The following is a 14,571-nucleotide window of genomic DNA, read 5'->3' as shown; positions in this document are numbered from 1 at the left end:
AACTTTCTTAATACCAGCAAGTGAGTTATTCTCACAATGAAATTATAGATGTAAAGGTTGGACCTTGCAACGTGTGAAATAAGAAGCTGAGAGTTATGGTGGTGCAGAAAGAAAGAAAATAACTTACATTTAGTGCCTTTCGTGACCTTTCAGATGATCCCAAAATGCTTTAGTGTCAATAAAGTACCTTTGAAGGTACTTAATTGTTGTCAAGAAAACACAGCAGCTAATTTGTGTACAGCAAGGTTTTCATGATGTTGGTTGAGGGATTATTAATTGATATCAATATTAATTAATATTGATAAAGGCAAAATACTGTGGATGCTAGAAATCTGAAACAAAAACAAAAAATGCTGGAAAAACTAAACAGGTCTGAGAGCATCTGTGGAGAGAAAGACAGAGTTAACATTTCGAGTCTGTATGACTCTTAATGACTTAATATTGAGCCTGACAGTGGGCGAAAACTCCGCTGTTCTTCTTCAAATAGTGCCCTTCATTTCATGTCCACCTGAGAGGTTAGATGGGATGGTGATCTGAAAGACAGCTCCTCTGACAGACTAGCACTCCCTTAGTACTGCACTGGTGTGTCAGCCGGAATTCTGTACTGATGCCTGTGGAGGGTGGAGTTGGATATGAAATCCATGACCTTTTGACTCAAAGACGTGAGTTCAACCATAGAGGTAAGACTGTTACGTATGCTGAAAAGTAGCTGAACAGAGAGAAAATCAAGTGATAGGATTCTTGAACTAGCACAAGAGAGAAGTGTTGAGGATAATTCCAAAGAGAAAAATGACAAACTGTGGGTACATTGTTTGTGAGTCATGAGAAAAGTTGCTGATGACTGGAAGAGTCATCTTTTAAAACCCTTTTTTTATTGATGTCAGTGCAACATTTACTTTCTCAGTTCTAAAACTGAGGCTATCATTGATCTGGCGATATGCCCCAACTTAAACCTGCTGGATTTGCTAAATGGGGCCATTGGGAAGAAGATCTGGTGAACTGTTGTTCCCCGGCAGTTGTATTTACATTGGGATGGCCACTGGCTGCATGAAACCTACACTTCAGGAACCAAATAAACCAACACTGATATATAAGGACTTAAGAAATGGGTAGAGAATGGACATGGTTAGCTGATGGAATGGGATGGAGCAAAGAAGGATTAGGGACAAATGCAATCTAAAACAAAACCGAATGGAAATATACAGTAGGTCAACCTGTAAAATGACACATTAACATTTTGGGCCCAAAGGATTAACTTGTCTTTTCTCTTTATAGATGTTAATTGATCTACTGTGGATTTCCAGGCCTTTCTGTTTATATTTCCAGCATTTCAGTTTTTTTCCCCTCATTTATCTGTGTTGATATGATTTACCAATGTAGAGATATGGAAAGCATAAAGTTTCCAAACAATTGGGTGAAGAAGCCACATAAAGAGATGAAGTACTCCACCTGAATGACAATGACTGAAATTGCCCTAAAGTAAGATGGGCTAATTGCTGGGAGAGGACAATGTTTGCATAAACCAAGACCCTAACTATAAGCGGCACTTTGATGAAAAACTTGAGCCTACAACTGGAATGCCAATATGGAGGATTTTCTTGTAGGACGCTTGCCTTACCAAGATACTAAGGTCCTGAAGAATTGTCAACGTGTCCTCTGACCACCTTATCAGTTACTTGTCAGCAAAATATTTGGCCTGGAACAAAAGTTCAAATTAGTGTTGCCAAACCTGAAAGTGGATAGGTGACAGAAAGCGGAATAAAAACAGAAAGCACTGGAAGAACTCAACATCTGTGGAGACAGAAACAGAGTTAATGTTTTGAGTCCAGTATGACCCTTCTTTGGAATCGTGGCTTGATTGACTTCTTTGCTGAAAATGAAAATTCTTTGAAAACCTTAATAACTCATGCTTGCGTATCATGAGAAACAGAAGTAAGCAGAAATAAAATGGACTTCCATATTAAATACAGGCTTTTGGTGTCTGGTTTTCATTTGAGGATTTTCCACACAGCTCACTCAAAATTAAACAGTCCAGTCCAAAACTGGATGGGTGGCAGCCCAACTCTAAACTTACCCCTGAAATCACTCAAATTGCCTTGCCTTCTGTTTGGAATTTTTTTAATTGGAGTGAATTAGGAGCAGAAAATTGAATCATTAGCATTGCATTTTTAAATCTATACTTGAACAAATTATAGTGTCCCTCGGACTGAATTCATGTTCCGGCATTTAAAATTGAGGGGAAAAATTGATCTGAAGTGCTAAATATGCTTTTATCATTTAAATGCACTTTAGAAAATAGGAGTTCAAGTCAACATTACCTATTTATGAAAAGCTGCCGTGACTGGAGAAACTGAGAGGCACCTGAATCTGGTAAATTAAAAACAGAAAATGCTGGAAACAGTCAACAGGTCAGTCAGCACCTGTGCAGAAAACCGCCAAGTTGATCTTTCAGATGATGACCATCACCAGATAATCTGGGATCTGACTAGGATTTCAGATTCCATTCTCCCACATTAGAGCTGATGATGAGTAAAATATTGTGCTGCAGCACTCCGCTAGAGCAGCATTTGCAATACCATTCAAAATAATTGGCAAAAACAATTCTAAGCTTCTGCCAGAGGCGTTTGGTGCCCCTTTATACTCCATGATAGATTCCACTGTACCAGAGTTTTAAAACACAATAAAGTAAATCACAATGTTATTCTCTGGTCATTTTTACTCACTCACCCCAGTGGCTTGAGTGAAAAATGTTTCACTGGCTCAAAAATAAGCCCCTTCAGTTCATTGGCAGCCTTTATCTTGGTAGCAATCTTTTGGGGCCAGGGGGACGTTGGTACCTCAGGGACCGTAGCACCTTTTCATTTATTTTATTGTGTTGCAGTTAAATTTGGTGCTGCATTGGCATCAGACACAAAACCACATTTGGGACAGTCCAAAAACTTCGTACCTTAGTTCCTGATTCCATCCTCCTTCCATATACTCGATCAGGTGCATGACCTCAATATCCTATTTACAATTCTCAGCTCTTTCATATACCACAAATCTATTAGATTTTTTTGAGGGTTTATCTAGCAGGGTAGATAAGCATGAACTATTGGGCAAAGTATGACTGTATTTGGATTTTTAGAAGGCATTCGATAAACAGGAGATTGTTAAACAAGATTAGGGTCCATAGTTGAGGCGCGTCCTGATGTTGATCATTATTATGTTTGAATCGAATGGTGCAGTGGTGAGAGGGTCTTATGCTCCTTTCTTAATGAATTTGGTAAAGGAGAAAAGGGAGCCAAAATAGATGGGTTTTTTTTAGAAAAATCAATGGTTGGACCATTGGAATCAAAGGGAGTTTGGAGCAGTTACAAAGGACAGTTTTACTATAAGGAATGGTTAGTGAGGGGGAAAGAAGACAACAATTGATGCTTTTTTTCCCCAATAAGCAGCTCCAACAGTGAATTTGCAGAAGCGGGAACAATTGATGTCTTGGACAAGGCTCTGCTGTCTGTAGGATCCTGGCAATATTCAGGAGAGAAGCAGGGTTTGCTATTTTATCTGTAAATTGATTGATGGCTGTTTACTGCCCACCTCTGTTGGTTTTCCTCTTCATTCTATCTTCTTTCATTGTACTTCTTTCTCCTTATCTCTTTCTCTTTCTTTAACGCTGTCTCTTCTGACACTCCAGTGCAAGCAAACAATGACATGTATGAATATTTGATCGTACATTAAGCCTGTTCAGTTTTTGTTGTCTCAATGCTAGGTCACTGGATAATGTGTTAGTTTTGCCAAAGTGTGAATAGGACAGAAAATTAAAATTACTTAGTTTACTTCCCAAAGTCCACTTTTTAAAGGTGCACGCTCATGCCTCGGCTATCATGGAAAGCAGTGACCACTCATTGCTGCCCATTAGATCTTCTGCAACATTATTCTAGCTGACCAGCGTACACACAGAGCACAATCATTTAGGGCATCAGAGGTGATCCCACTTCACCTAACATCTGTCAGTATGTAATTTCTTGCAGCACCTGATGATCAGAAGCAGGAATCTGGCCAATTTTCTCCTCTCTAGATCGGAAAGGTAGAGACCAGTAGCGATTTTCTGAAACCTAACTCTCTAGGGAAGAGATCAAATCTAAGCCAAGAGGCATTGTACATTGTTCAACTTAACTATTGGGACATCTTTGCAAACGATGGACTTTTGTTGCAAATTCTGATTGCTAAACCTGACTTTGTTGCACAACGGAGCCTCAACTGATAGCTAATTGGGGACCACAACATTGAAACTATCTATGCATTGGATATATCTATCCATTGTTGGGAGAGGTAATTAAGTACATTTTTTGAAAGTTTGCCCTACAATTGCGGCATCTGTATTTGGTCCAAAGGCATGTGCTGCCTGTTTGCCCATATGAAAATATATGTATTTTCAGCAGCCCAAAGCTACCATGTTGATTGAACAACAACAACTTATATTTATATAGCACCTTTAATGTATTAAAAAGAGCCAAGGTGCTTCACAGGAGCACTATAAAACTCAATATGACACCCAGTCACATAAGGAGCTATCAGGTCAGGTGACCAAAAGCTTGGTCAAATAGTTCAGTTTTAAGGAATGTCCTAAACAAGGGAAGTGAAGTAGAGAGGTGGAAAAGTGTAGAGAGGGAATTCCAGAGTTTAGAGCCTATAGGCAACTGAGTGTATGGCAACCGATGGTGGAGCAATTAAAATCAGAGGAAGCTCAAAAGACCAGAATTAGAGGAGCTCTGAAGCAAAACCTCAAGATGTTAAGGGCGTAATTTTCTGACCCCGCCATGGCAGGGGCAGGGCCAGAGAATGCAGTGAGCCATTTAAATGTCCATTGACTTTGGCAGGACTGGGGAGATCCCGCCAGTGGGAGGGGTCCGAAAATGCCAGCCTATGCTAATTGCAACAGCTCAAGATTGGAATTTATTTCCAGGATTGAATGTCAGCTTCCTGTTTGCAATTTTTACTGACAATTTAGGAGTTTCAGTGGTACAGTGGTAGGCACATGCATTTTGCACACTTAACATGTATCTATGATAGGAAGTAAGTACCAAGTGAGATCTTCTTGAGTACCTATTTTGTTTCCTGTACAACTTTGTGTCTGCAGCTTGGCCTTGAGCTGATACCCATTCTAAACAAAGCTTCCAGCTGTAACTGGAATATCCTCCATAAATATCTGTTGTAGATAATAATTAATAAACAAGCTCCAAAGTGCTTATGAATAAACAATAAAGCTCATTGGTGAAGACTGACCGACCACAACGGCTTCTGACTGTCCCACTTTCCTGAGTGTGGAGCACATTTGCCCCCTTGTGGCACACCTAAGCACTGTTGGGGTCTTAACAACTGTCCAGCTAATGGTAGTATATTTGTGGAACATTTGGGAGTAAGGAAATTTTCCTACACTGGAGCACTAAGACTTTTTCTTTAGCTGCATACTTCTGAATACATTACAATTCAAGCAACCTTTCCACATCATCAGGAATGTATGTACTTGGGATAAATATTATTATGGTTGCTAAGGGCTGTGTAAAAGATGACCGGGCTTAAGGCAGCTCATGGAAAAGATAAGAGAAAGGTGGAGTTATAAATCCCTAAAAAAAAAGACAGTGGGAGAATGGAAGGTGACTTTTCTTTCCAGACAGGGAGGTGATAAATGTATTAATATGCAAATATAATATTACACCATTCACGAGGTACAGGTACCAAATAGCTAGAATGGAGTTTAATTGGCATGAATGGAAATATCATTTTTGGCAGAATTTTTCCTAAAAATGTTCTTCCATTATTTCACTTTCAAAAAAAGCAGCAGTAATAATCTGGAACTCACTGCCTACAAGAGTGGTGAAAGCAGAATTAATGAATGATTTCAAAAGCAAATTGAATTGACACTTAAAGGAAATAAACTTGCAGGGCTACAGGCATTAAGCAGGGGAAAATAGAGGAATGATTGGTTTGTTCTATAAGCCAGTGTGGAACCTGTAGGCTGAATGGCTTCCTTCTTGCTACCCCATAGTTAGCACTGTGATCTGCAACTTAAGGTGGTCGTGTTTCTTTAAGAGCCTCCAAAATTTGGTCATTTCCTTCCACAACATTTGATGATTCAGCATCAGTCCGTTTCACCTTTCACCTTCCATATCATCTTAGAGCTAACCTCTTTAACACTTACCTTTCCCTCCACCCACCCCTCCTGCCACCACCCAACAAGGATAATAATGAGTTGACCATTGGACAAATCATAGAATCACAGAATCACACAGTGCAGAAGAGGCCTTTCGGCCCATCAAGTCTGCACATACACGTGAGAAACACCTGATCTACCAACCTAATCCCATTTACCAGCACTTGGCCCATAGCCTTGAATGTTATGACGTGCCAAGTGCTCATCCAGGTACTTTTTAAAGGATGTGAGGCAACCTGCCTCCACCACCCTCCCAGGCAGCGCATTCCAGACCGTCACCACCCTCTGGGTAAAAAGGTTTTTCTTCACATCCCCCCGAAACCTCCTGCCCCTCACCTTGAACTTATACCCCCTTGTGACTGACCCTTCAACTAAGGGGAACAGCTGCTCCCTATCCACCCTGTCCATGCCCCTCATAACCTTGTACACCTCGATCAGGTCACCCCTCAGTCTTCTCTGCTCCAACGAAAACAACCCAAGTCTATCCAACCACTCTTCATAACTTAAATGTTTCATCCCAGGCAACATCCTGGTGAATCTCCTCTGCACCCCCTCCAGTGCAATCACATCCTTCCTATAATGTGGCGACCAGAACTGCACACAATACTCCAGCTGTGGCCTCACAAAGGTTCTACACAACTCCAACATGACCTCCCTACTTTTGTAATCTATGCCTCGATTGATAAAGGCAAGGGTCCCATATGCCTTTTTCACCACCCGACTAACATGCCTCTCCGCCTTCAGAGATCTATGGACACAGACGCCAAGGTCCCTTTGTTCCCCAGTACTTCATTGAATACTTCCTTGTCAAATTACTCTCACAAAGTGTATCATCTCACACTTTTCAAGGTATAATTTCATCTGCCACTTATCTGCCCATTTGACCACCCTGTCTATATCTTCCTGTAGCCCAAGAAACTCAACCTCACTGTTAACCACCCGGCCAATCTTTGATAAGTGCAAGTTTTATTCTTCACTAGTTGGACAGCACTAAGACACAGAGGGATTGGCAATGCCTTTAGAAGCTCACCCCTGCTACTTTCAACAAGGTGAGGCAATAAAGGAGAAAGAAATAAGCATTTTTTTAAAAAAAGCATTGCTGCAGATTTGCATTTAACATTATTATGATATTAATGACTATGTCTTTTCTCTCCACACCAGCAGATTTGTCAAATATTTCTCCATAAATGAAAATTGTATGCAGAATATAAATGTTTGTACACATTGATGCCCCTCCTACATCATAACACACTTTTAAAATGATTTGAGTTGTGCAGACACTGGGATTCACCTCCAAGCAGCCAGTATACAGTCTAGGGCAGGATGGCTGGAACAGTGCAGCCCTGGAGGCTATAGGAGCTCAACAAGGATAAAGCAGTGTCTGTTGTAATGATAATAAATCAGGATGTACGGGCATATCAAAGGGATACAAGTATCTGTGTGAGAGATAGATGTGGCAGGGCCCCGTGTGATATTTCCAGATAAAGTCCTGGAATTCTCCTCAGGACTTAAAGGGGGCTTACGCTAGTGTAAGATGAAATGTACACTTTTAAAATAATATAGAGACACAGATCTCTTAATTTGAGCTGCACTGTGTTGAAGGAAGGGATATCAGTTCATGCGACCTCCACAGAAAATATTCCCATTTCTATAAATCCTCTTCTTTTCTTGAAGCTTTGGCTTTTGCTATGATTTTGTTCCTTGGCTGTGCTCATTTGGCTAGGTCTGATGTGTGAATCTGGACATAGAACGTCAGCAGGCCATCTGACCAGAGTCAGAAAGTTGCAGGATTAAGGCCCACTCAAAGGACTTGAACACAAAATCTAAGCTGACACTCCAGTGCAGTATAGTGAGGTACTGCTGCACTCCGTCAGGTGCTGCCTTTTGATGCAACTTTAAATCTGCTCTCTCATGTTGGTGCAAAAGATCATATGGTACTACAACAACAACACTTGTTTATACAGCACTTTTAATGTAATAAAATATTCTAAGGCGCTTCACAGGAGGTTTTAAAAACAAAATATAATATCGAGCCACATAAGGAGATATTAGATCAGGTAAACTAAAGTCACGAGCACAGGGTTTATAGGTGAACGGGACTTGATATGCATAATGACATGGGCAGCAGAGTTTTGAATGACCTCACGTTTATGAAGGACAGAATTTGGGAGACCAGCCAGGAATACAGAATAGTCAGGTCTAGAGTCACAAAAGCAGGAAGAGGGTTTCGGCAGTAGAAGAGCTTTTTTAAAATTCATTTATGGGATGTGGGCTTCGCAGGCTGGGCCAGCATTTATTGTTTACCCCTAGTTGCCCTTGAGCTGCCTTCTTGAACCACTGCAGTCCATGTGGTGTAGGTGCACCCACAGTGCTGTTAGGAAGAGAGTTCCAGGATTTTGACCCAGCGACAGTGAAGGAACAGCGATATATTTCCTAGTCAGGATGGCGAGTGGGTTGGAGGGGAACTTCCAGGTAGGGTGTTCCCATCTATCTGCTGCCCCTGTCCTTCTAGATGGTAGTGGTCGTGGGTTTGGAAGGTGCTGTCAAAGGGGACTTGGTGAGTTCCTGCAGTGCAACTTGTAGATGGTACACACTGCTGCTACTGTGCGTCGGTGGTGGGGGGAGTGAATGTTTGTGGACGTGGTGCCAATCAAGCGGGCTGCTTTGTCCTGGATGGTGTCAAGTTTCTTGAGTGTTGTAGGAGCTGCACTCATCCAAGCAAATGGGGAGTATTCCATCACACTCCTGCCTTGTGCCTTGTAGATGGTGGACAGGCTTTGGGGAGCTGAGACAGAGGGAAAGTCTGGCGATGTTCTGGAGTTGGAAATAAAAGGTGATAATAGTGATAGTGCGGATGTACAGTTGGAAGCTCATCTCAGGATCAAATATGGCACCAATAGGTGGGTTTTACAGGGGGTGGATTAACCTCCCCTGCTGCCCCGCAACAATAATACACCGGGGGCAGCCTTAATTACTTTCGTGGGACTTCTGCCCCTAATGGACAGAAAGCCCCACCCTCGAGCGCTGCCGGCCAATCTGATTGGCCATCGGCTCTGTAGTTCCAGCAGCGGTAGAATACAAGGAATCCTGGGAAAAACTGGGGATTTTGGGTGGGCAAGTTTTTGTGAGGTGGGGAGGGGGATGGGAATCAGGTTACAGAGGCTAGGGCGGGAGGCACAAAGTGGCCAGGTACCCTCTTGGGGGGATGCCCCTGAATGGCACTGTGGATGTTCCCCCAAACGAGGTACCCCCTCCTTCCTGTCCATCAGCAACTCGAGCTGTCAAACCTGCTGGGCTGCCCACCTTCATCCCACCTTTCCCAGCCCAACGTAATATAGCGGCAGAGGCCGAATGAGGACCTTATTGTTAATTGTTTACTTACGGGCCTCAATAGGCCTAAGGCTGGGTAGGCTGCCTGATGCCTTATCCACTCACTGTAAAATGGGGGGACAGGTCAGGGGTAGGCAGGAAGGTGGTCAACCCACTTTATTTTATGTGCCCCCCCCCCACCCCACCTTCAAATATGGCAGGGAGGGGTGTAAAATTCCCCCCCCGCCCCCCCCAGCAGTTTCAAACAGACTGGTTTAGTCCCAGACTGTTGCCAGGGAGAGGAATGGCCTGGAATTTTATGGCCCCACAGGGGCAGGATGGCAGGCAAGGGGCCTGTAAAATTTGGAGCCTTGCCAATGGCGCTGTTTCTGGCACCAATCCACCCTCGCCTGCCCCTCTGCGATTTTACTAGAGGAGGGGGAGGTGTTGGGCAACCTGTCGCCCATGGGCCAATTGATGCCCATCAGGGGCCAATTCATTTTGTAGAAGAGCAGGGGAAGTTATCCCCGGTCTCTTAGCCAATATTTTTCCATCAACTGATATCACAAAAGCAGATTGTTTGGTCATTATCTCATTGCTGTTTGTGGAACCTGGCAGTGCAGGTTGGCGAATTTCCTAAATTATTATAGGGTTACGCTTCAAGAATGTTTCATTGGGTCTAAAATGGTCTGGGACATCCTGCCATCTTGAAAGGCAATATAGAAATGCAATCTTGTTTTTTTATATCACAGCTGAGTTTGAGCCACACACCTACTTCCAGCAGAGCTCACTGTACAAGCAAGAGTAGAAATCCAAATCCTAGCTGGTCTTGCCCTTGCTAGCTCAGGGAAACTGAAGTTAATTATAGTGCCCAACTGTTGCTTTGGCTGAGAACAGTTCATTTAGGAGATCCAGTCTTCATTGAATCATGGAATGATTACAGCACAGAAGGTGGCCAATTACCCCATTGTATCTGTGCTGGCTCTCTGCAAGAGCAATTCACCCAGTCCTATTTCCCTGCCTTTTCCCCAAAGCCTTATTTTTTTTTGTGTGCTTTTCAATTAATTATCCAATTCCCTTTTGAAAGCCACAAATGAATCCACTGCCACCATAGTCTCAGTGCACCCCAGATCATAACCGCTCACAGCGTAAAAGCATTTTTCCTCATGTAGCTGTTGCCTCTTTTGCCAATCACCTGAAGTCCTCTGGTTCTCAATCCTTCCATCAAGTACACCTTGCTGTACAATAACTTGGTGAGGGTGGAGCACTCTGAAGGCCCAGTGGGCAGGCAATGGTACATTAGAAAAGCCGAGGTTTGATTTCTGGAGAGAGATCTGAACTTTCTAATTAAAAAGCTGAGAGGCTCGGCTGCCAATTGACTGAAGCTAACACTGTATAAGCAGGGATGGGGAACATGATAGCAGGACATTTGGATTCTGGCCTACTGAGACAGGCTTGGAACAATTAAACTTTTCCTGTTCTAAAATCTCCTCTACTCAGAGCATCGAGATGTAATGTAAGTTATATTATAGCCTAAATTACACAATACACGGGTGAGCTGTCTTAAAGTTCAGGGGGATAGAAGACTCCATCATAATAAGATTGCTACTTGCCCAGGTTTAAAAGCCTCGTTTTTTTTTTTTGGCGGCGTGTAGGTCTCAGGGGGTGAACTATATGCTTTTGCTGTCCCTTTTAATTAATGAACTCATTCTGATTTGTGTACTGAATCTCTGAAAACAAGTCCCTGTTCTACACATTAACAGGTCCCATGTGCTGTCATTGTAATTGGTTCTGCATTGTGAACAGATGATAATTTGACTGTTAACCTGCTCTGAACTTGCTTACATCACAATACTTCTTTTCATTGCGATGTAACCTCATTGAAATGCTTAACTATAGCTCAGTATGATTAAACAAAGGTCCGAATTCTGGTTGTACATCAGGGTAGAGTTGATCTTTATCGCTACTGGCTATCGCGGTCGGTAGGTTTTCCTTTGCCTATGTGGTTAATTGCACAAGAGCAGGCTAACAGGATGGTGCTGGGCCAATGGAAAGTTCCAGACGTCTCGAAATGTAAACTGGACACCAACAGTCTGCTTTTCAAAGCAGAAGCCTGTTCTCCTTTCCCACACCTGTGTCTCTTTTAGTGACTTTGGCCATCAAAAGTTTTCAATCAACTTTCATCAGCAGTACAGAAAAAACAGGTGAGATCCAACCCTGCCATGCACTGATCCCATCTCCAGTGTTCAATTTGGCGAGACATGGTAGCCTTAAGTTGCAGAAATGTTAAAAGTACAGGAGCTAAACAGCTTCTTTATATCAAAACGCAAGGCTTCACAGATTGCAAACACATCATTTCACTTACTGCTCTGCTGGTTTCCAAGCTGCCCTTTGGGCCATGTGCAGGGATCCTCTACAAGGTGCTTTTCATATTAAGGGACTGCTGTTAACAGCAGGTACTGAGACTTCGGCAGCCTATAGAATATTTTGATAGAAATGACCCAGCTTTCAGAAATTCAATCATCTTTTTTTATTTGTTTGTGGGATGTGGCTGTCGTTGGCAAGGCCAGCATTTATTGGCCATTCCTAGTTGCCCTTGAGAAGGTGGTGGTGAGCTGCCTGCTTCAACCACTGCAGTCCCTTTGGTATAGGTAGACCCACAGTGCTGTTAGGAAGGGAGTTCCAGGATTTTGACCCAGCGACGGTGAAGGAATTGAAAGGAAGCAGCTGAAGATGATTGGACCTAGCACTATCTTGAGGAACTCCTGCAGTGATATCCTGAGACTGAGATGATTGACCTCTGTTGGATCCTAGTCACCAATTTAGTCAGACATATGGACCCAGGTTACAAGCTTCCACGATAACATTCTTCTTAAAGATATATTACACATCAGATTACCACATTCCTCCCCCTTTACTCAGAAATATATTTTACAGTTACAATTACAATTTTTCACAAAGTATCAAATTATTTACACAGGTAAGTAATTTACAAATTCAGTCTTTCTGGGGGTTTCCTTATGCGTGTAGAAAGTCTCAGCTCTACAACTTCAGATGCTTTGTCAGGAACTTCCTTTTCTGGTGTTGTCTAAACATCAGGTTCTTCGGTGGGCACCTGCAAATCTGTTTCCTCAACTCTTGCAGGTACGGCCGATCCTTCAGACACATGTATACTCTGTCAAGTTCTTTCAACAGGAGATGTTGACGCAGTCGTGAACAGTAGTGGTATCATTTCTTGGTACATTGTTTCTCTCCTCCTGATATGATCCACATGTCTCCGTATAATGCGGTCTTCCACTATTACTTGGTAAGAAAGAGGTCCAGTCGCTGTACTTATTTCACCCAATAACCACTTGGATCGTTCTCCAAAACTCTTCACATATACCGTCTCTCCTACGGTAAACTTCCTGTCATGGCTATGCCAGTCATGTCTAGTTTTCTGACTTCCCTGGCTCCTTTCCATCTTCCCCCCTAAATTCGGCATTATTAAGCTCAATCTCGTCCTGGGACAGTGTTTCATCAACAATTCCGCAGGTGTGACACCTGTTGTTGTGTGAGGGGGTGGTCCGATAATGGAAAAAAAAACATGCTAACTTGGTCGCTCTGGAATCTCCAGTTGATTTCTTCATGCCAGCCTTGAACGTTTGAACCGCTCTCTCTGCCAGTCCATTTGAGGAAGGGCGGTACAGTGAAGATTTTACATGAGTGATACCGCTGAGGCTGATAAACCATTGCAACTCAGCACTTGTAAATGCCCTGCCGTTATCTGATGCGACCACCTCTGGTAGTTGATGGCGAAATTTTGACGTAGCTTGTCAATTGCGTTTTTTTATTCAATTGTAACAGAAGGTGTTGGTGACTTCACCTCATATATGCCCATCCATTTTGAGTGAGCGTTAACAATAAGCAAAAACATTGTTCCCATAAAAGGTCCCACGTAGTGAATATGTAAGCGTACCCGTGGTCTTCCTGGCCACTCCCAAGGGTATAACGGAGCTGTTGGAGTAACTTTTGCACTTGCTGACTCTGCAACTTCTCACTAAGCTCTTTATTTCTCCATCGATCCCAGGCCACCATAGATAGCTGCAAGCTATAGCCTTCATTTGGGAAATTCCTGGGTGTGCGCTGTGAAGTTCAGTTAACAATGGCTTCTGTCCTTTTGGAGGAACAATCACTCATGCTCCCCACAATAAATACCCTCCTGGCTGGTTATTTCATATCTTCTGTGAAAATACGGTTCATTTCATCGGATTCCTGTCCTTGTGACCACCTTGAAGAACTTGTTCACATACTTTGGATAAGCCTGGATCTTGACTTGTCCAGTCTCTGATCTGTCTAGCACATACTGGTGATGAATCTAAGCAGTTCAATAATAAAACAAATTCTTGAGGGATTGGAACATCTGGATCATTTTCCTGCAAAGGCAAATGACTAAGTGCACCAGCGTTTGCAATCCAATTCAGGCCTATGGATGAAAGTATACTCACATGCTGCCAGGGTCAACGCCCATCTTTGTATTCTTGCTGAGGCAATGGTGGTATAGCCTTGTCCTTGCTGAACAATCCTAGCAATGGCTTGTGGTCTGAAATGATGTATCCTAGGCTGCCATCTGAGGCAAGGGAAGAGATTGCAGGGGCTCTGACACTAATTTTCAAATCCTCTCGGGCCACATGAGAGGTGCCAGAGGACTGGAGGACAGCGAGTGTGGCACCATTATTCAAGAAGGATAGCAGGGATAAACCAAGTGATTACAGGCCAGTGAGACTAATTACAATGGTATGGAAGCTATTGGACAAAATTCTGAGGGACAGGATTAATCTCCACTTGGAGAAGCAGCGATTAATCAGGGATGGTCAGCATGGCTTTGTCAGGGGGAGATCATGTCTAACAAATTTGATTGAATTTTTCGAGGAGGTGACTAGTTGTGTAGATGAGGGTTGTGCAGTTGATGTAGTCTACATGGACTTCAGGAAGGCTTTTGACAAGGTTCTGCATGGGAGAATGGTCAAGAAAGTAAGAGTCCATGGGATCTAGTGCAATTTGGCAAATTGGATCCAAAATTGGCT

The sequence above is a fragment of the Cetorhinus maximus genome, chromosome 3, assembly GCF_964194155.1.
Source record: "Cetorhinus maximus chromosome 3, sCetMax3.hap1.1, whole genome shotgun sequence".
Lineage (NCBI taxonomy): Eukaryota > Metazoa > Chordata > Chondrichthyes > Lamniformes > Cetorhinidae > Cetorhinus > Cetorhinus maximus.
The sequence above is the reverse complement of the archived record's forward strand: the minus strand, read 5'-3'. Positions refer to the sequence as shown.